The following is a 27,049-nucleotide window of genomic DNA, read 5'->3' on the forward strand; positions in this document are numbered from 1 at the left end:
GTGTGCCAGAATTCTATTATGTTCTATTGCTGTTTTATTAACCTTTTGCCCTACAACATATCTAGTAATTTATTCTATAAGTAGGTTATCTCCTATCTAACATAATAGAAGAAAACTATAATGTCTACAAAACAATTAAGAATAATATACTATGAAGTATATATGAAACAGCGCTTTGTCACGACCTGCTATGACAAATATAGCTGCTGCTAGTACAGGTTGAGTATCCCTTATCCAAAATGCTTGGGACCAGAGGTATTTTGGATATCGGATTTTTCCGTATTTTGGAATAATTGCATACCATAATGAAATATCATGGTGATGGGACCTAAATCTAAGCACAGAATGAATTTATGTTTTATATACACCTTATACACACAGCCTGAAGGTAATTTTAGCCAATATTTTTTATAACTTTGCACATTAAACAAAGTGTGTCTACATTCACACAATTCATTTATGTTTCATATACACCTTATACACACAGCCTGAAGGTCATTTAATACAATATTTTTAATAACTTTGTGTATTAAACAAAGTTTGTGTACTTTGAGGCATCAGAAAACAAAGGTTTCACTATCTCACTCTCACTCAAAAAAGTCCGTATTTCGGAATATTCCGTATTTCGGAACATTTGGATATGGGATACTCAGCCTGTATAGGGGTAGTTAGTCCCTTAACCTTAAAAAAACAAACAAACAATATAAATAGCAGCGCTTTGTTGATGAAATGTCACATCCACATCAAAAATGAATTAATATTAGCAAATTTAATTTATTAAAATTGGGCTTCCATATAAAACAAACATATAAAGAGCTCAGATGTGGGTATCTGAAACAGCACAATTCAAAAGTCCGTTCCTTTTTATAGTACCTCCCTGTCCGCCAATTTGCAAAGAGTCCCGGTAAAATTGTATTTTGATTCCAAGGATGATATACCCGAGTCACTGGAGGATGGATTGTCCTGGAATGATTATAACCAGAGTCCTCACAAGAGCTGTGACACTATGTGGTAGAGTCCAAGGCACCGGTAAATAAATTTGTGGAGTAGGTGTCCAATTCCAGGAGGTTGGTCCGGTGGGTGCTGAATACGGTCCCCAATGAGGTCTGTAGTAACCTGACGCGTTTCGCTGCGCCTGCCTTCCTTAAGGTGCTGGTATTTACAGGTCATGGAGCCGAGTCCTCTATAAATATAAATTTAAGCAGCTACAAATATATATTCATTCAAATGTGATGATTGAATAAAAGCACATTTTTTTTCATTGCTCCCTTGGAGTGCCGCTGTCTTCTGGAAATTATATCGCACACAGTACAGAGGTTTTTTCAAAAATGGATCATGTAAAGTAGTGCTATACTATATTATGTTTCCTATATGATTATATAGATTTCACCTTTTAGTGACCATAGCCATTATCCTTTGTGGCTACAAAGGAATTCAAATTTTTGCATTGCTGTGTAAGGATAGTTGATTGGTTGTCTGGACATTCAAGTCTATCTCCAGACAACCACTCAACGGCATCAGCAGCCTTCATAAGCAGATATACAGTATGTTAACTCCTGGGTTACTTACATGCAAATAATTTCAGTTGTTAAACAACAACTCCTATTTAGAGGTATACTAATCACATTAGTATATTTTCCTATTTCCTGATTAGGACATACTCATGATACCTCCCCCGGCTACTCTACCTAATTGCCACCTGTCTACTACTGTATATACCTGAATATTTTTCACAGGTCCATAACACTCCAATCTTCTTCGCTGATAAATACCGCAGTAACCCTACTTCTTCACATACTCTTCTTATACAGTGTACTAGTAAATCTGTTATTTCTACATATAGACATTTTCATTTCTACCTCCTCTAGTTTCAAGGTATTGAATGTCTATGGGAGATATACTGTAGTTCATTTTGTTTATTGTGAATAGAAAGTGCTTTGTTTGGATTCTAACAACTTTTAACCTTAAATTATGAATGTGATATTAATGTTTTATGTTACTTTATATTACTTTTATTATGCCAGATATGTGGATTTGTATTATTTGCATACAAAAGCTATTTTAATTATTTATAATTGTTTGTTTTTTATATTGGTTTTACAGATTCTGTGAAATATTACTGGAAGTCATTTACTTATGAGATTACACATAATCATTACAGCTTACTCTGCTGGATCCCATATGGTCCCCATTTATGTACCATGTAATCATTTACTCGTTACCTCTTTTCAGTACTTGCAAGCAAGGCCTATGTACAACTCTATCTCTTTTGAGTACTTGCAACCAAAGGCCTTTGTGCAGTCTCCACCTGTATACGTTGGAGTAATGTATCACCAGCCAAATCCACCTGTCTGTCTCTGAAAAGGAACAAGGGGAGGATGAGCTGGCAGAACAGTAAGAAAGAGCAAGATTTAATGGAGGTAAATTCATCTTTAAAAGGACGAGTATCCATCCAAACAGCAGAGGCTTGTTAAATAGATAGATAAATGTGTTCTGTAGGATGTGGAAGTGACTGCCAGCTAATATATGTCTATGCTTGTTCATGTAAGCATCTTATTTTGGCATTAACTTACCATTCAGATAAATGACATGAGTGTTAATTTTTTTTTTGTGCATTCAGGGAAGATCAGAAAGGGTTTTGTTAGGAATGATTTCTTCCCAGCAAATGCAGCTTTAGCAAAACCTCAGAACATATCAAACTTGTATTATGCATGCATAAGCAATTCACTAATGGAACAGCACCGGCAGAAAGTAATAAACCTGCACATAAGATGCTATACATTTGAAAATATCACAAAGGTCTGTGTGCAGACTGCAGGCATCTTATCAATATAATTGCAATTTATTGTGTTATTTCTCACTAATGATTTCTTATCAGCCCTGTTGGAGCTGCACAAAATTAACTATAATTTTACAGGCTGTTGTAAATGGTTATAAAGTGGCAATCTCCAAAACATCCTTCATCTAGCAGGAAAATAAATAAATAATAATAAAAAATTATATATATATATATATATACTGTGTGTGTATGTGTGTGTATATATATATATATATATATAATAAAAACAATTTCCCAAGTGCGCTAAATAAAGCGTATTTACAATGGTTCTTCCAGCCTTATTTTCATAGGTATGAGTTGTATACTGGAGAATGTTTGTATCTGGGGACCTGTAACAGACACACCTCACCAAATATTCACCCAAACAAGAGGCCCAAGGCCAATTAGTAAAAAATTATTTTAATAGAATACATTTGAACAAATGGAATTTCACATATAGTTCATCATGTAATGTTCACAAGAAATTTATCTTAAAATCATCTCCACAAAATACGACCAGTGCGTTTGTTATATGGTATTAACTCTATATACTCCCTCACCTTTTTCAAGGTGCGAGTTCGAGAGGGAGTATCTTCACAAACTAGGTTGAGAATTTCTGACTGACAAACCCAATGTGTTTCGTCTTATCGACTTCATCAGGGGTAACGAGTATAGAAAACAGGCTTATTTGCCATCAGTAGGTTTGTGTATGAAAGACCATAACCTTAGATATAGGAATAAATAAATCTCTTATCAAGCTCCTGATGGGAGCTTAATTAATAGATCCTTTTAGGAATTCTGGCAATCCTATAACAATGTTTTTATAAAATTTCCTTAAAGATAATTAATCCTTTATAAGGCCCCTTGTGGGAGCTATTGGTTATAGTTTCCCTTGGGGGTGCTGACAGTCATATGTCGGTGTTTTGGTAGACTACCTGAATATAATACAGGTTGAGTATCCCATATCCAAATATTCCGAAATACGTAATATTCCAAAATACGGACTTTTTTGAGTGAGAGTGAGATAGTGAAACCTTTGGGTTTTGATGGCTCAATGTATACCAACTTTGTTAAATACACAAAGTTATTAAAAATATTGTATTAAATGACCTTCAGGTTGTGTGTATAAGGTGTATATGAAACATAAATGAATTGTGTGAATATAGACACACTTTGTTTAATGTACAAAGTTATAAAAAATATTGGCTAAAATTACCTTCTGGCTGTGTGTATAAGGTGTATATGTAACATAAATGCATTCTGTGCTTAGATTTAGGTCCCATCACCATGATATCTCATTATGGTATGCAATTATTCCAAAATACGGAAAAATCCCATATCCAAAATACCTCTGGTCCCAAGCATTTTGGATAAGGGATACTCAACCTGTATCTAAATCTTGTAATCAAGACTGTTTCAGATTCGGATGTTAATCCATATAAAATATAACTCAAAGAGTATATAGCTGATTTGACAATCACAGAGATGCAAACAAAGTAGCTTCCTCAGTAAATCTCACAGAATAGATCCTAGAGAATTTTGGCTGTGTGTGGAAGTGACAGAATATATATACCAATTTCCGTCTGTATAACGGATTATGGGCAGTGATGCCTGCATTCAGCAGCTGGAACTTTTGGTGAAATTTAGCAGAGAGGTTAAAGGCAGCACACACAAGTATGAATGTTTTGGATTTATGTGGATGTATAGGACACTGTGGGGCAAATGTATTAACCTAAAGAAGTCATAAGAAAGTGGTAAACCAGCGATAAGTGCAAGGTGATAAACACACCAGCCAATCAACTCTTAACTGTTAATTTACATATTGGAGCTGATTGGCTGGTGCATTTATCAACTTGCATTTATCACTGGCTATGTTCCTCAGATGAAAGTATGAGGATTTGATTGTGGCTGATACCTGATGTTTAAGTGTCAAGCCATGTCTAGGACAACTCCAAGATTCTGTACATGTTCAGTGTTTTGGTAGTTCTGAACCCCCAAGTGTAAGGGGTATATTTACTAAGCAGTGATAAGAAGTGAGCCAGTGGAGAAGTTGCCCATGGCAACCAATTAGCACTGAAGTAACATCTATAATTTGCATACTATAGAATGATACGGAGATGTGGATTGGTTGATGGGGAAATTTCTTCCCTGGCTCACTTCTCCGCTCTTATCACTGCTTAGTAAATGTTTGCTATACTGCAGTAGTCATGCAGCATAGCAAAAGGAAGCAAAACGCCAGAGCCATTGTAACTGTGTATGGGTGGATTGCAGTCGCAAGCAGTACCATGCCCCCAAAATGGCCGTGACAAGCCTGCGTTTTTGCTGCCACTCCTGTTACCGCCCTCAAATGGACCCTAATTGTCAATCACTTTGAAAATAAATCCACTGTGACTTCCATCACAAGCACATGTGTAGAGTGATATAGGTGTATGTGCAGAGTGATATAGGTACATGTGCAGAGTGATATAGGTACATGTGTAGAGTGATATAGGTACATGTGTAGAGTGATATAGGTGCATGTGCAGAGTGATATAGGTACATGTGCAGAGTGATATAGGTACATGTGTAGAGTGATATAGGTGCATGTGCAGAGTGATATAGGTACATAGGTACATGTGCAGAGTGATATAGGTACATGTGCAGAGTGATATAGGTACATGTGCAGAGTGATATAGGTACATGTGCAGAGTGATATAGGTACATGTGCAGAGTGACGATAACTGCTCAGCTGAGAAACATTGGGCTGGCGTACTTCTGAGTCAGGACCATTGTATGTGGCGATGTAAATAATACCACTTTCAGACATAAGACCCGGGAAATAAACGGGTACGACCCAGGTCTATCAATCCAGGAATTTCCTGGGTCTCAGGCTGAGTCCCCCATACACACTACACCAAAAACCCAGGAAATTTCCAGGTCAGATGCGTTCACACTGATCCCGGGTCTGCCCTGGAAGGTGGTGTTTATTTAAAGCGGACACTTTCATGTATATTATTCAGCCTTTGATATATGTGGGGGGTACACACGGAGCGATTTTTGCTTAAATTCTAAGCAATCTGACTAGATCGCTTAGAAAAGAAGCATACATCGCTCTGTGTGTATGCCCCATACCGATAGCGATGCGCAGTCCCGCACGTCTCAATCGCCGGCACTAGATTGGCCAAGATTGACAATCTAGTCAGGTTGCTCACTTCACCGCTGAGTGCTGAGCGGGGATCCGGTCTCTAGGACGACACTAACTAGGTCGACAGTGTCTAGGTCGACCACTATTGGTCGACAGTAACTAGGTCGACAGGTCAAAAGGTCGACATGAGTTTTTCACAATTTTTTTTTACCTTTTCGTACTTAACGATCCACGTGGACTACGACTGGAATGGTAATCTGTGCCGAGCGAACCGAGGCACCTTGCCCGAAGCATGGCGAGCTAATGGGGTTCCCGGTCACTCTACAAAGAAAACGACACCAAAAAAACTCATGTCGACCTTTTGACCTGTCGACCTAGTTACTATCTACCTTCCATACCACACCCGCTGAGCGGGGGGCGAGATGTGTGCTGAACGGTCTGTGATAGATCGCACAGCACACATCTCTAAGCGTGTACCCTCCTTTAATGGAGAATTTGTGGTTTTATTTCCTAATTAAATACAATTTGTTTGAAAGCTGTGCTACTTACTAGGTCAGTGGTTCCCAAACTGTGTGCCGTGGCACCCTGGGGGCCGCGGGACACTTGCAGGGGTGCCTCGGGTTGGTGCTCCAGGGCCAATTCAAAATATTTATTATTCATGTACTAGGAAAAACTAGTACTTGTGGCTGCCAGTCATAAAATATGTGTACAAACAGAAGGAAATCTTGTCCCTCACCACATAACTGAACCTAAGTATGACATATAAACATAATTTACTTAATTTAATATTTTTTATACATTTCCCAATTAGAAACTTTTGGACTAGGGGTGCCGTGATAAAAATCCTGTTACTCTAGGGCGCCGTGATTCAAAAAAGTTTGGGAACCACTGTACTAGGTAATTCTTTATTTCTTCCTACTAAGGTGCTCCAATTCCCAACCCCCTCCCACACCCAGCTATCAGCCAGCATTACTATTCCTCAGTGTCTGATCTGCCCTTCTCACGTGTCAACTTCCTGTAAGTATACAGCATTTGCCCAGTCTGCTGTGTAATAGTCTTAACCAGGCATGTCTAAACTGCAGCCCTCCAGCTGTTGTGAAACTACATATCCCAGCATGCCCTGACACAGTTTTGCTGTCAGAGAATGCTAAAGCTGTGTCAGGGCATGCTGGGATGTGTAGTTTCACAACAGCTGGAGGGACGCAGTTTGGACATGCCTGGTCTAAACTATTAGCTGGGTTATGTTATAGCCATTAGCTGAACAGCCAGACACTTTTCTTCCAACCTGGGTCTAAAAACCTGGACTGGATGCATTCACACTAAAGGTGACCTGGGTTGTACCTGGGAAAAACCCTGGTACAGAGCAGGGTGGTCCACCCGGGTTGTTTCTGTTCACACATAGCAAAAACCTGATTCGTGTACACAGGCAAAAACCCAGGATTTAGCTGTAGGTCTGAAGGGCTATGAGACGCTAAGGGCGTGATTCAACATGGATTGCAAAAGGAAAATATTTCTCGAATGGGAAAAACCATGTGCACTGCAGGGGGGGCGGGAGTAGATATAACATGTGCACAGAGAGTTAGATTTGGGTGGGGTGTGTTCAAACCAAAATCTAAACTGCAGTGTAAAAAAAAAGCAGCCAGTATTTACCCTGCACAGAAACAATATAACCCACCCAAATCTAACTCTCTCTGCACATGTTACATTTGCCCCACCTGCACTGCACATGGGTGGTCATTCCGAGTTGTTCGCTCGGTATTTTTCTTCGCATCGTAGCGATTTTCCGCTTATTGCGCATGCGCAATGTTCGCACTGCGACTGCGCCAAGTAAATTTGCTAAGCAGTTAGGTATTTTACTCACGGCTTTTTCTTCGTTCTGGTGATCGTAATGTGATTGACAGGAAGTGGGTGTTTCTGGGCGGAAACTGGCCGTTTTATGGGTGTGTGTGAAAAAACGCTACCGTTTCTGGGAAAAACGCGGGAGTGGCTGGAGAAACGGGGGAGTGTCTGGGCGAACGCAGGGTGTGTTTGTGACGTCAAACCAGGAACGACAAGCACTGAACTGATCGCAGATGCCGAGTAAGTCTGGAGCTACTCAGAAACTGCTAAGAGAGGTCTAATCGCAATATTGCGAATCCGTTGGTCGCAATTTTAAGAAGCTAAGATTCACTCCCAGTAGGCGGCGACTTAGTGTGTGCAAAGCTGCTAAAAGCAGCTTGCGAGCGAACAACTCGGAATGACCACCATGGTTTTGTCCATTAGAGAAAGATTTTGCGATCCAGCGGCTGTGTGCTACATCATGCAGCTACCGTGGCCCACCCCCGCAGTGGTCCGGACACGCCTGGTGTTCTAATGCTGAAGGATTCAGACTACGATCGCTGCAGCAATCCAGTCTCAATTAGCCCCTAATTTTCTCTTGGGAGTAGGGACATTGGAATCCCACGTTCAGCACCCTGGACAGAGGATGGTAAAGTGAACATTACTGTAGACAGCCATACTGCATATTGGGGGTAATTCCACGTTGATCGCAGCAGGAAATTTTTTAGCAGTTGGGCAAAATCATGTGCACTGCAGGGGGGGGGGCAGATGTAACGTGCAGAGAGAGAGTTAGATTTGGGTGGGGTGTGTTCAATCTGCAATCTAAATTGCAGTGTAAAAATAAAGCAGCCAGTATTTACCCTGCACAGAAACAAAATAACCCACCCAAATCTAACTCTCTCTGCAAATGTTATATCTGCCTCCCCCCCCTGCAGTGCACATGGTTTTGCCCAACTGCTAAAAAATTTCCTGCTGCGATCAACTTGGAATTACCCCCATTGTATCTCTATGAGAACAGTAGGAAAACAAATTCCCTTGTATAACTGTATGTTGGATAAAACAAACTGCCTGCATTGTAATATGTTATGGAACAATATAATGTTTGTTGTGATGGAAGCCGTATGTATTTTACTTGGTTTCATAAAAGGTATTATTATCCATAATGAACATTTATAATGGTTCTAATAGTATATAGTGATTTCTAGGGCTTAGATTTCTGCAGTCATTTCCTATGTAAATATCCTGTTTCATCTTATCAAGTCTGAAGGTGTTTTGAATAAGGTTTTATATATGGGAAAGCCGTTGTAATATAAATAGTCTTTGTCAGGCTTTATGGGGTAATGGTTAGCATTACTGTCTACTGAGGTCATGGGATTGATTCCCATCATGACTCTGTGTGGAGTTTGTATATTCTCCCCATACTTGCGTGGGTTTCCTCCAGGTACTCCGGTTTCCTCCCACAATCCAAAAATATACTGGTAGGTTAATTAGAGCCCAACAAAATTAACCCTAGCGTGAATGTATGTGTGTGGACATGTGGTAGGGAATATAGGGGCAGATGTATTAACCTGGAGAAGGCATAAGGAAGTGATTTGTGCAAGGTGATAAAGGCACCAGCCAATCAGCTCCATGATGTAAATTAACAGTTAGTAGCTGATTGGCTGGTGCCTTTATCACCTTGCACTTGTCACTGGTTTATCACTTCCTTATGCCTTCTCCAGGTTAATACATCTGCCCCATAGATTGTATGCTCCACTGGGACAGGGACTGATGTGAATGGCCAAATATTCTCTATAAATAAGTGATAATAAATAAATTATGTGACCTGATCATTTGTTGTACATACTAATTTAGGGCATATTAACTCACAATGCCAAACTGAACTGTAAATATGGTCCTATATTATTGATGGACTGTAGAGACGGACATTTCTGCCTGCTATAATAGCTGTATAAAAGCATCTGTCACAATCTGGAAAATTCTGTGAGTGTGCTTGTTTGTGTATAATACTACCTTTCACTAAGAGAATTGTCTATGGTAAAACTAAAATGACCGTTTGATACCAACGACTAGCTGTGATTCCTGGTAATTGTAGCTTGACAATAATTCCTTAGCCGCAGTCTACTTCAGACTCTGAACTTGGTGATGAAAAATATAACCAGTTTAACAACGGGTATTAATTAGCCCTAGAGATACAGTGGGCAGATGGCTGTTCTGTCAGTAAATTACAGGCCATCCCCGGCAAACTACCAGAAAATAAAGTGGCTTGCTTTGTTAGGAAGCATCTCTCTCTCTCTCTCTCGGAAGACAAATACGCACCTTGCTCTTTTCAGCATTTGGAGACAAGCCACTTCATCAAACCCCTGAAATCAAAAGATTTATGCAGCCTGGGAGACTCTCTCATTAGAACAAGTTCTATCAAGAAATAGCTCTATCACATTGTACATCCACTGAGAGCTAGGAGTGGAGAGGGAAGGACAGTGTGAGATGCTATAGACCTCATTGTTCATGAGCTGCAGAGTCAGCCTCAGGTGACGGCCACAACTGAAGTGTGATAGGTTTATTAGAGATGTGCGGAGGCCACTTTTTGTGTTTTGGTTTTAGATCTGGATCCCCGCTTGTGTTTTAGAGCTGGATTGGTTTTGCCAAAAGCACCCTTTCGGTTTTGGTTTTGGCAGTGGCGGTTCTTGCCACGGGCAAGCAGGACTTTTGCCCGGGGCGCCGCCTTCCGGAGGGCGCTGGCGCCATCCGGAGGGCGCCGCACCGTGGCAAGATCCGCCACTGCTGCCCGCTGTGTCCCCCGTCCGCCTCCGCTGCCCGCTGCCGTCCCCGTCCTCGGCGCCTCCTGTGAAGGGAACTAGACGCTATGCGTCTAGTTTCCCTTCGTGGAGAGTAACTGCTGAGCGGTGCGCGATGACGTCATCGCACACCGCACAGCAAAGGTCCTCTCCAAGAAGGGAACTAGACGCATAGCGTCTAGTTTCTCTTCGTGGAGAGGACCTTTTGCTGTGCGGTGCGCGATGACGTCATCGCGCACCGCTCAGCATTCAAGCGGCGCTTTCAATGTACAGGGGGCGTGACTCACCACGCCCCCTGTATTAGGCCACGCCCCTTTCCTGCCCGGGGCGCTCTGCGTCCTTGAACCGGCACTGGGTTTTGGATCTGGATGATTTGTGAAAAAAAGACACAAAAACAGCTAAAATCACAGAATTTGGGGGTAATTTTGATCCTAGAGTATTATTGCCCTCAATAACCTTCATTTCCACTCTATTCTGAACATGTTACAATATTGTTTTCAGTGGCGCACGCAGGGGGGATTTCCAAGTACCTGGACCCCACCCGACGAGCTGAATCTTCTATTTCTGAGACGGAGACACAGCTGTCTCCATCTCAGTTAAAAGCCGTGATCGCGACCGCGGAGGTGCTGCACTGATGCAGCATCAGAGAGCTACAGTAGCTCTAGGCTTGTAGAATGTACGGAGGGCTGGAGGGGGGAGCTGTTGGCTGCGCATGCTCAGCCACAGCAGCTCCCTCCGTCCTCACACAGTGCTGCCCGACTGCTCCCAGCCCGTGGTGGAACACTATATGTACTGTATGTATGTATTTGTAGTTGTGTATGTGTGTACGGTTGTGTGTGTCTGTTTGTGTATGTATATAGCTTGTGTATGTATGTGTATATATGTATGAAAATATATATATATATATATATATATATATATTTATTTTTTGCAACGGTTCCCTGGGTGGAGACTGGCTTGCACCGCGCTCCCCTCCATGCAGTAGAAACCAGGCAGCACTCAGCGGCCTTTGTGAGCAGACTAATGTATAAAAGTACAAAAGGCATAGTGTACCGATGTTTAAACGCTGCACAGGTGCTATGCTGTAGACTTGAATAAAATGCCCTGCTCTGTGTTGAAACATCGTTACACTATGCCTTTTGTACTTTTATACTGTACATTAATTTACTCACAAAGACCACTGAGGGCCTCCTGGTTTCTACTGTAGGGTGTGTGTTTGTGTGTGTGTGTGTGTATGTACACACACACAAAGACACACACACAAAGACACACACACAAAGACACACACACACACACACACACACACACACACACACACACATAGATAGATACACACACACTCACACCCAAGCACCCATGGAAACCCCCCTTACGGAATCCTGCATTTGCCCCTGGTTTTTAGGCCAAAAGTTTGCACCGAGGTCGCTGGATGACTAAGCTAAGCGACACAAGTGTGAGGCATAAACACCTGGCCCATCTAGGAGTGGCACTGCAGTGTCAGACAGGATAGCACTTTTAAAAACTAGTTTTCAGGGAACTGAACCCACTTATCCCTAAGATTTATACTACAGTTTAAATGCATAGTGGAAAACCAAATCAAATGCTGCCTGAATATGTGTAGGTCTAATTTATGTGAAGTATAAAAAAAATATTTTAGCAAAAGTTATTCTTATGAAAAGCGGCAGCACTGGAGTTAGTGACACCCGATGTGTCAAACAGCCCAACCCCTGTGCCAAAAATTGTGCATGTCCTCATGGAAAATCCCCTATTGACATTAATATGGGACTGTGGCCTCATGGGAGGTCCTTTATTTCCATCACTCTGGGCACGTTCCCAGCATCCCAGGAGACTGTCTGCATTGCTAGCTCCTCCTCAGTGATAGGAGATGGGAGCTGCAACATAATGGCCCCACTGCAGCACTCTAGTCCCGGTCATTGTGGATGAGCTGGCATTTTGGCATAACACCATGGAAGGGTGACACCTGGCTTCTGTCCTCACCCCCCACCCCCTTGTGATGCTTATGCAAATGAGGTTTGCACCACGTTGCTTGCCCTATCAGGTAGTCATGTTAAAAAAGAAAAAGAGAAATGTTTTCCCACAGCACACCAAAAAGTATCAGCAAAAAGACTTGAACACCACATGATAATAGAAAATTCAGAGATCTTAGTCGTATATACAGATGTTGTAATGCTTACCAAGGCTACATCTTGCCGTGATTGTGCATTGCACATCATTTGCATGAATTGGAGCCTTGCCGCACCAAGAGTGCTCGTTCAGCACAGATATAGCTACGATGAGTGTGACTACATCTGTACTATGGTGGTCATTCCGAGTTGTTCGCTCGGTAAATTTCATCGCATCGCAGCGATTTTCCGCTTAGTGTGCATGCGCAAAGTCCGCACTGCGACTGCGCCAAGTAAATTTGCTATGAAGTTTGGATTTTTACTCACGGCTTTTTCTTCGCTCAGGCGATCGTAGTGTGATTGACAGGAAATGGGTGTTTCTGGGCGGAAACAGGCCGTTTTATGGGCGTGTGGGAAAAAACGCTACCGTTTCCGGAAAAAACGCAGGAGTGGCTGGAGAAACGGGGGAGTGTCTGGGCGAACGCTGGGTGTGTTTATGACGTCAAACCAGGAACGACAAGCACTGAACTGATCGCAGATGCCGAGTAAGTCTGAAGCTACTCTGAAACTGCTAAGAAGTTTGTAATCGCAATATTGCGAATACGTCGTTCGCAATTTTAAGAAGCTAAGATTCACTCCCAGTAGGCGGCGGCTTAGCGTGTGCAACTCTGCTAAAATCGCCTTGCGAGCGAACAACTCGGAATGACCACCTATATTTACAAAGATATGGCTGAGCCACCAGGCCACGTCAAAGCTTCCCTGATACTGGTAGTCCCTAACACTAAATCATACCTCCCAACATGACCCTCTCCAGGAGGGATAGAATGCTCTGCTCCTGGACTTCCCTCTCACTACATGTGATTGCATTCAAAAATTAAAACACCTTTCTTATCCACTAACCTTTTCAGCACAGGTGATGGCAATAATAAATTAAGAGAGAAGTCCAGAAGCAGAGCATTGTGTCCCTCCTGGAGAGGGTCATGTTGGGAGGTATGCTAAATGATCATAGCATCCACTCTAGGTCACTTAATTGTTTATTGTCATGCTTCATGATAACACATACAAAAATTTACCAAAATTGAGAGCCAAGTTACCTGGAGTCTCTCCCCGATCCTCCAAATGGCACAAGAACCAGCATGCCCTCCAAAAGCTGGTCCCATCTTTTCCTCTCAGAACAGCAATATATAATGACACCAGCTACCATTCTATATTGGAGTCCTGTTAAGGAGACTGATCGAGTTGTGACCTACTGGCCACCAACTACAAAGCACACGCCACGTTGTGGTTTTAGATGAAGACTGTCCTGTCCTATAGACTCCGTGGAGCCACTCCTAAATGGATGTAATACCCTCCACTAATCAGCTGGTAAAACATGCTAGGATTTGTATTTTTTGCATTTATAATATCTTTAATAAATATTCATTTATATACAGTAAACCACGGAATACAAAAATACTTACAGTATAATGGTTTTAAATATGTACAGTAAAATAAGAAATTATTTTTGCAGTTTTCCTGCAGGAAGAAATATAGATTAGGGCCCTACACACTGGGCGATTTCAGCGGTTTTGACGATCAACGATATTATCGTTGGCTGATTTTTCAACAACGATTTTTGCATATGCACTGGACGATATCTATGGCCGATTAGGACGATATAACAGTACATTATATCTATATCATCCAGATTGGCTTGCATTTATAAACAACGATCAACTAACAATGAACGACTGCGGGGATGCGCATCGTTCATCGTTGATGCATTCACACTGACCGATATGAACGATTTATCGTTTATTTTTTAACTATATCGTTCATATCTATCATCGATGTTGCCAAGTGTGTAGGGCCCTTTAGGCACATATGTACAATCTTTGGAGCTAAGCAAGGAAAATAAAGATACAGTATTTGTAACGAAGCTGTAGTTTATTGTAGTAACTAGTTTGAATCACACATTTTGAATACCCTACTGTACTTTGGTGACAGAGGAACAACAAGATTGTGCAAACTTCATTTATATTACTGGTCTAAGAGCTTTTACTGACCTGGCTTTCCCCTGCATGATGTACAGTGCACACCAGATCCGCTGACATTACATAGGGGTATAATAATTTGATTTATATAAATTACCTGCCAATCAGCTCCTAATTGCCATGCTACAGGATGTTTGAAAAATGACAGGAGTTGGTTGGCTGGTACTTTATCTCCATCTACTTTATCTCTCTCCAAAGCTTGGTATATGGACCCATCAGTTAGCCTCCTTGTTTTATGCCTAGTATAAGAAACTCAGCCAGAAGACTTCTACCTTCATATGATTACAGTATGCATCAGCACCTTTATTACAGCTTAGAATATTATCTCATATAGTAATGGTCATACATACTATTAAATATTCCTGAATCCATAAACTTCTAAAGTCAAAGTAGTAGCATGAGTCATAGAAAAACAGTTATTCCGTTGACTACCTGGTAAATTACTGTATAAAGCCATAAGAATTGCAATGATAGAAAATTAGGAATTTCAAGTCGATGTTTTCGAGTGGCAGAAATCTGTACTGTCCTGAGGAATCATTGGGAAATACAGTAGGAGCCCTGTTTGAACATGCTGAAATTCTGATAGCAAAGGCAATCTCCTTATTTTGCTTAAAATGTTGTGTCTTATACACATCGCAAACGCAGCAGAACACCACTCACAGTATACTAGAGCTGCTGGGCTGCCACTTTTCCTGCATAGGAATCACTGGTCTATTTATTAAGCCTTAGGGAAAGATAAAGTGGATGGAGGTAAAGTACCAGCCAATAAGCACCTAACTGACATGTCATAGGCTGTGTTTGAAAAAAGATGGGAGTTGATTGGTTGGCACTTTATATCCATCCAAGGCTTATAAAATAGACCCCTCAGTTTTAAATAAAAAAGTCACACGGAACTTGGCATGAGAAAAATCTGCGGCTGCATCAGTGCCCTTCTTACACAAATTCAGACTCACTGACACACAAATATCACACATGAAAGTTAACTATAACAAAATTTGTTTCTTCTTGAGCTTTCCTTTTTTTTTTGTTGATGTTACTTTACTTCTTTCCCTGCTGTTTATTTTTTCTCTCTTTGTGAGTCCTTTCATTGCATGACTTTCAGGTGTATCAGTTAGGATTCCTGATACCATTTTACTCTTCAAAGACCTAACTTCAGTGCTTCATGGTGGGCTAGTTTGAACCACTGGCTCAGTTTACATAACAGTATTTGGCTCACTTTGCTTTGCCCCACAGCCACCTTTTTAGAAAAAAAAACCTTCCTACAGTAGTTCAGTAATTCAGGCTAACTAAATGATTCACATGGCTATACACCGTAGCGGATCTTGCCACGGGCAAGCAGGACTTCTGCCCGGAGGGCGCCGGCGCCATCTGGAGGGCGCCGCACCATGGCAAGATCCGCTACTGTGCCCCCCGCTGCCGCTGTGTCCCCCCGCTGTGAAGGGAACTAGACGCTACCCATCTAGTTTCCCTTCGTGGAGAGGACCTTTGCTGTGCGGTGCGCAATGATTTCATCGCGCACCGCACAGCATTGTGGGACTGGCACAGACGCTAGGGGTCATAATTGACCTCTAGTGTCTATGCTGTGCTATGGGAGAGATGTCATGACATCTCTCCCATAGATCCAAGGAGAGGAGCGGCGCCGGCGGAGGTCTGTAGCGGTTGGGAGCGGGGAAAGTATTTTTTTTTTTTTCAGCAGCGCTACTCTACAGGGGGCAAAAATGGGGGCGTAACTGACCACGCTCCCGTAGGAAGCCACACCCCTATTTTTGGGGCGCCGCAAAGGCTAGAAAACGGCCCTGGCTATACAGTACAGTACATTGGCAAATCAGTGACATGCAGAAAATGTACTTTGACAAGCAAAAAAACTTTTCTTGTGAGAAAACCCAAAACAACTACATACTGTACTTACCAGTTTACCGTGTGCTTCTCTCCATCACAGCCAGATAGAAATGACTGGCGCTTCCTGAATTTATGGTCACATGACAACAAATGTGTACAGTTGCCTAGATCAACGGGTGGGTCAACTTACCCTACTCTCAACTAAGCATCTTAGCCACTTGGGGAATTTTTTTCTTTCACAAATATGCTTTTCTACATTGTACCTGTCACACAAATGGGTAGGCTAGATGTGATGTTGGTGTATTAGAATGCTTTTATTTGTAGACACTCCCTTACTAATATGTGTAAGCCTGAATCTTCAGTGATGGTCCCTGGGACCAGGGGGATGCTGGGAAGTGGGTGGTCCAGTGTGCAGTGTGCCTGGAGTTGGTGATGGAATAAAAACAGCACAGCAGTGAACTCACATGTCTCTGTGTCCTTATGACTGGATTTACAAACATATGAACAAAACACTAGACACTACACCGTTTCTGTTAGAGCAATTAAGATTTATCATATTAGATTGGTAGCGTTGGAGAACGTTCTATCAGACCACACTCTATATCTGCCATAAACAGAACTGTCTATTTGGCTTAACAGAACACAATGCAACCAAATATATTGTAACAAAGCGACCTTCCACCAGACAAGACGTTGACACAGTTGTATAGGGAAAGTAGTCTGTTTACTTCCACAGCACAGCAAGCAGGTATTTATCAGGGCAAGTTTACAGGGTTCCTTAACCAGGCACCGGTCCACAAACAGCATGTACACAAATCTCAGGCTCCCTGTCCCTAACCCATTGGCCCTCTATCGCCTGACCACTTTTTGACGTCAGGAGCCCTTGCCCTAATGAGCTTTATAAAAGTGTGGCACAGGTGTGCCTGATTGCTGGGAGCGCCTGCTCCAAAACCTGAACCGGACCTGCATGGATGGGAGCCCGCCTACTTTCTCTCTCTCTCATCCAAACCCCAGGGACCCAAAACTGGCCGTGCTAAGGCCGAATGACAACCTGCTGTGTCCCAACACCTCCCTGGGCGTCCTCTTTGTACAGTCCTAAACCCAGGTCATTTTGGCCCGGTGCACCCGAATTGTTGTGCCCTGTCCTGCAAACATCCGTGGTGGCATCCGGACTGGGAGCGGTGTACAAATCCCGGGAGGTGTGGTCACGCACCCTCAAACAGGGACAGGTATGGAGTCAGGCAGGGCGATTGCCCCCATAACACAATCATAGTCATGCCCTTGTACTAATTCTGCAAATGTGCAGCTCCGGAGAGTTCTGTGTGCTGCGGTCAGCTGGCCACCTATCAGCCCTAAGGTGAAGCGCCCCCCCCGCTGAGTCCTGTACACGGCCAAGATGCAGAGGTACCTGCTGACCCTGGAGACTGACCACCCGCTGCACTGCTTCTGCCTGCTGGTTCCCTCTTATTAAAGAGTCGCACTACACAGCGACTCTCATTACCAGTCACATCATATTGCAACCAGCAACTGCTTCCTAAACTGCCATGCTGATTATTTCTTAAAATAAGATGTCATTATTGAGTTTACAGCCCTCTTCCTTGTCAGCTCACTGTAAGACCCTATCCATAGAAGAGGCTGCAATATTTACTATTTGTTATGGGTCAGCTTGCAGTTGTAAATCAATGTCATAGATGTAACCAGTCAGACACAGTATTACTGTCTAGTGCAAGTTATACTAATGAGAACCCATCTGAATGAGTGCTAAATGTGGCTGAACGTCTTTGTGATTTACTCCTATATTATTACTGGAAATAATCCCCCTTATAACAGTTTACATCTCTACTTAATTCAGACTTGCCTACCCTCCCACATTTAGCGGGAGGCACACGTATATTGCCAGTGTCCCCCGCTACCCCCGCAAACTGAAGTGTAACTCCCGGATTCCTACTGCACACACACCCCAGTCCCCCAACCTCCCTTACCAGAATTACAGCATGTCACTCCCTATGCTTATAGACAGCACTCCGGCACCTGTCAGAGGCCTGCCCTGCAGTTTGGAGGAGTTTCTGTGCGAAGTCACCAGTCCCCGGCATCCAATCAGAACTGCCAGCCCAGCACCACATTCAGTGACAGGCAGCAGAACCACAGCGGTCCTATCATCCAACAGTTTGGAAGACCCGCGACTCGTGGCATTTTGGGGCGGAGCCTAATAGAATGGTGCCTTCACTACCTTATCTTGGACGCAGCTGATCTCCCCTGCTTGGTGAGTGGGGAGGTGTGTGTGTGGGTGTTTTATATGTATGTGTGTATGCATGCATGAACTAAAATAAATATAAAAATATATATATATATATATATATATATATATATATCAGGTGTTTTTCCAGACAACAAATCCAGAATAGAGGGCACTCACCAGTTCAATTTCAATATAAAGGATTTAATGGTACATCAGAGCCAATTCATACTGTCGACGTTTCGGCTTAAGCAAGCCTTTCTCAGGACAACCAAAGAGACATCTGCTCAGCACACCAACTTACTCTTGGTGTGCTGAGCAGATGTCTCTTTGGTTGTCCTGAGAAAGGCTTGCTTAAGCCGAAACGTCGACAGTATGAATTGGCTCTGATGTACCATTAAATCCTTTATATTGAAATTGAACTGGTGAGTGCCCTCTATTCTGGATTTGTTGTCTGGAAAAACACCTGATATATGTGGATGTCCTGATTTGGGCCTCCCTGAGGAGCACCCCCCTGGTGACTTTGATTGCTGTGAGTGCGGACATTACATATTGGTATATATATATATATATATATATATATATTCATTCAAATGGACAAGCCCCTCCCAAAATAAAAATCCTATGTTTGCCACTGGGGTACACATGAGAGAACCTGTATTACTGCCCCTATTACAAGCTGCCCCACTGTCAGTGAGTAGCTTGTTTCCTAAGGCTTACTCTTTCTCCCCTCACAGCTCAACCCCCCCCCCCCCTTCCCTATCTGCAGCACCCCCAGTACCCCACACAGATTCCCTTCCAGCTCGCTCTCTTTCCTCACAGCTACAAACTCCCCCTCTACCCCATCTGTGTACTGTAGGTGTGATGTCAGTGTGTAGCCCTGCTGTGTACTGTAGGTATAATGTCATTGTGTAGCCCTGCTGTGTACTGTAGGTATGATGTCATTGTGTAGCCCTGCTGTGTACTGTAGGTATGATGTCATTGTGTAGCCCTGCTGTGTACTGTAGGTATAATGTCATTGTGTAGCCCTGCTGTGTACTGTAGGTGTGATGTCAGTGTGTAGCCCTGCTGTGTACTGTAGGTGTGATGTTGGTGTGTAGCCCTGCCGTGTACTGTAGGTGTGATGTTGGTGTGTAGCCCTGCTGTGTACTGTAGGTGTGATGTCAGCATGTAGCCCTGCTGTGTACTGTAGGTGTGATGTTGGTGTGTAGCCCTGCTGTGTACTGTAGGTGTGATGTCAGCATGTAGCCCTGCTGTGTACTGTAGGTGTGATGTGAGTGTGTAGCCCTGCTGTGTACTGTAGGTGTGATGTCAGTGTGTAGCCCTGCTGTGTACTGTAGGTGTGATGTCAGCATGTAGCCCTGCTGTGTACTGTAGGTGTGATGTCAGCATGTAGTCCTGCTGTGTACTGTAGGTGTGATGTCTGTGTGTAGCCCTGCTGTGTACTGTAGGTGTTATGTCAGCGTGTAGCCCTGCTGTGTACTGTAGGTGTGATGTCAGCGTGTAGCCCTGCTGTGTACTGTAGGTGTGATGTCAGCATGTAGCCCTGCTGTGTACTGTAGGTGTGATGTCAGCATGTAGCCCTGCTGTGTACTGTAGGTATGATGTCATTGTGTAGCCCTGCTGTGTACTGTAGGTATGATGTCATTGTGTAGCCCTGCTGTGTACTGTAGGTATGATGTCGGTGTGTAGCCCTGCTGTGTACTGTAGGTGTGATGTCTGTGTGTAGCCCTGCTGTGTACTGTAGGTGTTATGTCAGCGTGTAGCCCTGCTGTGTACTGTAGGTGTTATGTCAGTGTGTAGCCCTGCTGTGTACTGTAGGTGTGATGTCAGCGTGTAGCCCTGTAGTGTATTGTAGGTGTGATGTCAGTGTGTAGCCCTGCTGTGTACTGTAGGTGTGATGTCAGTGTGTAGCCCTGCTGTGTACTGTAGGTATGATGTAATTGTGTAGCCCTGCTGTGTACTGTAGGTGTGATGTCAGTGTGTAGCCCTGCTGTGTACTGTAGGTGTGATGTCAGTGTGTAGCCCTGCTGTGTACTGTAGGTGTGATGTCTGTGTGTAGCCCTGCTGTGTACTGTAGGTGTTATGTCAGCGTGTAGCCCTGCTGTGTACTGTAGGTGTGATGTCAGCGTGTAGCCCTGTAGTGTATTGTAGGTGTGATGTCAGTGTGTAGCCCTGCTGTGTACTGTAGGTGTGATGTCAGTGTGTAGCCCTGCTGTGTACTGTAGGTATGATGTAATTGTGTAGCCCTGCTGTGTACTGTAGGTGTGATGTCAGTGTGTAGCCCTGCTGTGTACTGTAGGTATGATGTCAGTGTGTAGCCCTGCTGTGTACTGTAGGTGTGATGTCAGCGTGTAGCCCTGCTGTGTACTGTAGGTGTGATGTGAGTGTGTAGCCCTGCTGTGTACTGTAGGTGTTATGTCAGCGTGTAGCCCTGCTGTGTACTGTAGGTGTGATGTCAGCGTGTAGCCCTGCTGTGTACTGTAGGTGTGATGTCAGCATGTAGCCCTGCTGTGTACTGTAGGTGTGATGTCTGTGTGTAGCCCTGCTGTGTACTGTAGGTGTGATGTCAGCGTGTAGCCCTGCTGTGTACTGTAGGTGTGATGTCAGCGTGTAGCCCTGCTGTGTACTGTAGGTGTGATGTCAGCATGTAGCCCTGCTGTGTACTGTAGGTGTGATGTCAGCATGTAGCCCTGCTGTGTACTGTAGGTATGATGTCATTGTGTAGCCCTGCTGTGTACTGTAGGTATGATGTCATTGTGTAGCCCTGCTGTGTACTGTAGGTGTGATGTCAGCGTGTAGCCCTGCTGTGTACTGTAGGTGTGATGTCAGCATGTAGCCCTGCTGTGTACTGTAGGTGTGATGTCTGTGTGTAGCCCTGCTGTGTACTGTAGGTGTTATGTCAGCGTGTAGCCCTGCTGTGTACTGTAGGTGTTATGTCAGTGTGTAGCCCTGCTGTGTACTGTAGGTGTGATGTCAGCGTGTAGCCCTGTAGTGTATTGTAGGTGTGATGTCAGTGTGTAGCCCTGCTGTGTACTGTAGGTGTGATGTCAGTGTGTAGCCCTGCTGTGTACTGTAGGTATGATGTAATTGTGTAGCCCTGCTGTGTACTGTAGGTGTGATGTCAGTGTGTAGCCCTGCTGTGTACTGTAGGTGTGATGTCAGTGTGTAGCCCTGCTGTGTACTGTAGGTGTGATGTCTGTGTGTAGCCCTGCTGTGTACTGTAGGTGTTATGTCAGCGTGTAGCCCTGCTGTGTACTGTAGGTGTGATGTCAGCGTGTAGCCCTGTAGTGTATTGTAGGTGTGATGTCAGTGTGTAGCCCTGCTGTGTACTGTAGGTGTGATGTCAGTGTGTAGCCCTGCTGTGTACTGTAGGTATGATGTAATTGTGTAGCCCTGCTGTGTACTGTAGGTGTGATGTCAGTGTGTAGCCCTGCTGTGTACTGTAGGTGTGATGTCAGTGTGTAGCCCTGCTGTGTACTGTAGGTATGATGTAATTGTGTAGCCCTGCTGTGTACTGTAGGTGTGATGTCAGTGTGTAGCCCTGCTGTGTACTGTAGGTGTGATGTCAGTGTGTAGCCCTGCTGTGTACTGAAGGTGTGATGTCGGTGTGTAGCCCTGCTGTGTACTGTAGGTATGATGTAATTGTGTAGCCCTGCTGTGTACTGTAGGTGTGATGTCAGTGTGTAGCCCTGCTGTGTACTGTAGGTGTGATGTCAGTGTGTAGCCCTGCTGTGTACTGAAGGTGTGATGTCAGTGTGTAGCCCTGCTGTGTACTGAAGGTGTGATGTCGGTGTGTAGCCCTGCTTTGTACTGTAGGTGTGATGTCAGTGTGTACCCAGTATTGCGCTTTGTACTTTAGTTTTCCACCTGCCACTGCTGGACACACTCTTGTGTGACAATAGACACACCCATAGGTGGAGATAGACACGCCCCTTGGGTGGAACGTGACACGCCCCCTCAGCGGCGTTCCGCAAGGCGCATTAGAGTGCAATCTATAATCTCCCTGAAACTACTTTTCAAAAGTAGGCAAGTGTGAGTTAATTGCTGAGGCAGCAGCACTTTAAAACATATCACTGATCTTAAATACAGTGTGTGTATCTGAACACAGGAATAACCGATGGACGGGATGCCGACGGTCAGAATACCAACAGCGGCATCCCGGCTATCAGAATCCCGACAGCTCCCCAGAAAGTAACCTAACACTCCCTGCCCCTACCCTAATCCTCACTCTCGCTTGTGGGTGCCTAACCCAAACCCTCCCCACTTGGTGCCTAACCCTATCCTTCCCTTGTAAATGCCTAACCCTAACACTCTCCCACTGGTACCTAAACATACCCTTCCCATCCCTGCACCCCAACCCTAACCCCCTTCTAATGCTTAAACCTAACCGCGAGCGCGTCCCGCTGAAAGAAAGTTCAGGAATCTGGGTGTCAGTATTTTGAAGCCGGGATCCCGACCCCCATTGGTATTTAGAGTAGACGCTGAGATTATGCCGTCGTTCGGGATTCCGGCGTCGGAATTTCAACCTCTGGGATCCCGTCCGGTGGCATTTTAACTTCACCCCAAATAGCCAAGGGGATGTAGGGGTCATTTTAACCCTATAAGGCAACAGTAACCTAAACGTGCCATGAAGATTGATTCTACTTTTCTTTACTTTTTTTGGTAAGAAATTCTTTATTTTTTTCACATTTTAAAACGACAACAGTGGGAAACAGAGGAGACGGAGGATTACAGAATGGTGGGGAGGTTAATGATCAAAACACCAAGCACTACCACTATTCTGAAAGCTTAGAGGCTGACATTTTACTGCCAAGGCCAACACTGGAAATATATGATGTCAAACAAAAATTCCATAGCAAGTCAGAGTAAAGGAAAGAAACATGGACACTCCTATTGCTCTATCAAGGCTAGCTCACGCCAACTTATTGCTAAAAAGACTGGGTGCGGGATGTAACAAGAATTGCATTTTGAATGCGATACATCTCGCGACTTTCTACATACATACAGTGGTGCCTGAAGGTTTGTGAACCCTTCCGAAATTTCTAGATTGCTGCTGAAATTTGGCCTAAAACTACCTCAGATTTTCACACAAGTCTAAGGCTGGGTACACACTTGCCCATGCACATCAGACATTGTGCAAGATTTGACCTTGTGCAAGACTTACCCTCCGCAAACGATATAGTTCATACACACTGAACAATATCATTTACTATATCGTCAGTGATGTCACCCAGACACATCCAGGAGCATCGTTAATAATATGGGCCCTCATTCCGAGTTGATCGCTCGATAGCTGCTTTTAGCAGCAGTGCAAACGCTAAGCCGCCGCCCTCTGGGAGTATATCTTAGCTTAGCAGAAGTGCGAACGAAAGGTTAGCAGAACTGCTCGAAAATCTTTTCCTGCAGTGTCTGAGTAGAGCCATACCTACTCCTAGATTGCGATCACCTCAGTCCGTTTAGTTCCTGCTTTGACGTCACAAACACACCCTGCGTTTGGCCAGTCACTCCATCGTTTCCACAGCCACTCCTGCGTTTTAGCCTGACACGCCTGCGTTTTTTAGCACACTACCGGAAAACGGTCAGTGTCCGCCCAGAAACACCCACTTCCTGTCAATCACACACCGATCAGCAGAGCGACTGAAAAGCGTCACTCGCCCCTGTGTAAAATTGCTTAGTTTTGTGTGAAATTACTTGGTGCGTGTGCCCTACGGCCCATACGCATGCGCAGAACAGCTGGTTTGTAGCCTGATCGCTATGCTGCGAAAAACGGCAGCGAGCGATCAACTCTGAATGACCCCCATAGTGCATACAAACTGTATGATATCACACATTTGCCTTGTAAGTGATTGCCTTTCTAAAAAAAAAAATATTCAGCATTGTGCACCTCTGGCCATCTTGGACTCCATTACATCCTGCCGCTTGTTTGGCCACGCCCACTTCTGGGAATCCCAAAATGAATATGTGGTAACCAGGGCTTAAAGAGGTTCTGGAGAGGTGGTGGAACTCATTTCCCCTGCCACCTCCACCTATCCCCCACCACCACCTCCACCATTAATTAGATCCAGGGCCGATGCTTGGGTGTTCGGTGACCCTCCTCAAACCGTAAATTTGTGTCCTACATCCTGCACCCTCTAAAGGAAGCAAAAAAGGGTGTGGTTTACACCGAATGGGCGTGGCATCACAATAGTAACCCCAATTAAAATTATGCCACATAGTAGCACAATTTTATTCATATTACACCACATAGCAGTTTCCTTTATTCACATTACACCACACGGTAATACCCCTTATACACATAGCGCCTAATTCAGATCTGATCGTAGCAGCAAATTTGTTAACGGTTAAGCAAAACCATGTGCACTGCAGGTGGGGCAGATGTAACATGTGCAGAGAGAGTTAGATTTGGGTGGTGTATATTGTTTCTGATGCAGGGTAAATACTGGCTGCTTTATTTCTACAATGTAATTTAGATTTCAGTTTTAACACACCCCACCCAAATCTAACTCTCTCTGCAGATGTTACATCTGCCCCACCTGCACTGCACCAGGTTTTGCCCATCTGCTATCAAATTTGCTCCTACGAGCAGGTCTGAATTAGGCCCATTATTTCACATAGTAGTGCCCTTTATTCGCCTAATCTTATTTGGTTCAATTTGCCTATCTGCATGCAGGACTAATATTGTTGCTCAGGGCTTCAGCCTGTGTGTGGCCAGCTGAAGTGCCCTGTGTCCCACCAGTATCTCCCTGCCCCTGTTTCCTTGCAGTAGCTCCATGCCTTTGTGTCCCTCCTCCAGCTCTGTGCCCCTGTGTCCCTCCTGCAGCTCTGTGCCCCTGTGTCCCACCTGCAGCTCTGTGGCCCTATGTCCCTCCTGCAGCTCTCTGACCGTGTCCCAGCAGTAGCTCCTTGCTCCTGTGTCCCGCCTTCAGAAGCTCCCTGCAGTATTTGAAAAATATATATATATATATATATTTGTGACTTAGTGGGGGAGATTCAAATGTTTGAAAATTCAGTTGGGAGTCTGTTTTTCCCTATCTAATAGGAAAAAACAGACACCCAGCTGACTTTTCAAACATTTGAATCTCCCCCAGTGTGTGCTATGTTGGAGCACAAAACCAACTCTTTCTCCGGACTGCTCATTTGTGCCTGTCCCAGCCCACATCGTTGACAATGCTGCAAAGTGCAAACACAACCGCATTGTCCTGGCGAGTGGGGTACCACATATTCTCCTACTCTCCCGGAAGTTTTGGGAGGCTCACGTTTTTTTGGGTAGACCCCACACCCCCGGAAGAGTAGGCAGGTCTCCCGCATCCTGTTTGCACCCTAGTGATGTGGGCAGGATGGAAAGATAATCTCCCGTATTTGCAGGTCTGTGTGGTGGGGAAGGGGTTAAAATCACGCAATTTGCATCATTTTAGCCCTGCCCCCTTCCTGCAGACCTGCGTATCGTGGTGTTTTCCGATGTGGGGGCGGAGCTTGATGATGTCACAGCCCGCCCCGCCCCCCAAAGTCTCCTGCAGCGTCTCCTCTCCGGGCTTCTCCTGGAGAGGAGACATTCAAAGTAGGCAAGTATGGGGTACCAATTTCCCTGGCAACAGGGAACCGGACCATACACAGACCCAGTAGCACACAATGCAGGCGTATATCAGTGCCCACACAGCAGAAGATCAATGTCATCACCCAGCTCCTGTATTTCCAAAACTTAGCTGTGGCCGCCAGCATGCTGAGCGGTGTAGTTCTACCTCCTTGCACTTGTTTGCGGAAACTGAACTTAAAGAACTACAAGTCCCTAATGCCAGACTCCTGGCTGCAGACATCATGTTAAACACTGCTGCCAGGAGCCTGCCAGGCTTTGGGGTAATAACTGCGGCAGTGTCGGAGGACCCCCAGGCAGCCACACCACCTGCTCCTCTATAATCCGTCCATGTTTCCTGATAGTGACCTAGCGCCACTTATGAGGGGGGCAGGGCCAGAGCCGGCAACAGAAATCTCTGGGCCCAGGACAGTGATATCTCAACCCCAGCACCCACACATCATACATATATATATATATATATATATATACACACACACACACACACACACACACACACACACACACACACACACACACACAGACAAAGGGCCCTGTGCCAGCTGCAACCTCCTGACCTCAGGGCTCGGTTCTCCCGGCAGCTGTAGGGTCACACCTGGAGAGACCCCAGCGGGAAGTACAACTGACTGGTGACTATTTGGGCTGTAACAAAATGAGCACTGGGGT

The 27,049-nt window shown here is 44.4% G+C and overlaps 1 long non-coding RNA gene across 1 annotated transcript in view; it reads left to right on the forward strand.

The window, feature by feature from the left end:
- The window catches only part of LOC134980490 (uncharacterized), an 86,980-nt gene that overhangs the window by 36,983 nt on the left and 22,948 nt on the right, over positions 1 to 27,049 (forward strand). The window contains exon 3 of the long non-coding RNA XR_010190414.1: positions 2,233 to 2,420. This is a non-coding gene — a long non-coding RNA (uncharacterized LOC134980490). The remainder of the gene's footprint in view (positions 1 to 2,232; positions 2,421 to 27,049) is intronic.

Source organism: Pseudophryne corroboree, chromosome 12 (assembly GCF_028390025.1).
Source record: "Pseudophryne corroboree isolate aPseCor3 chromosome 12, aPseCor3.hap2, whole genome shotgun sequence".
Classification (NCBI taxonomy): Eukaryota; Metazoa; Chordata; class Amphibia; order Anura; family Myobatrachidae; genus Pseudophryne; species Pseudophryne corroboree.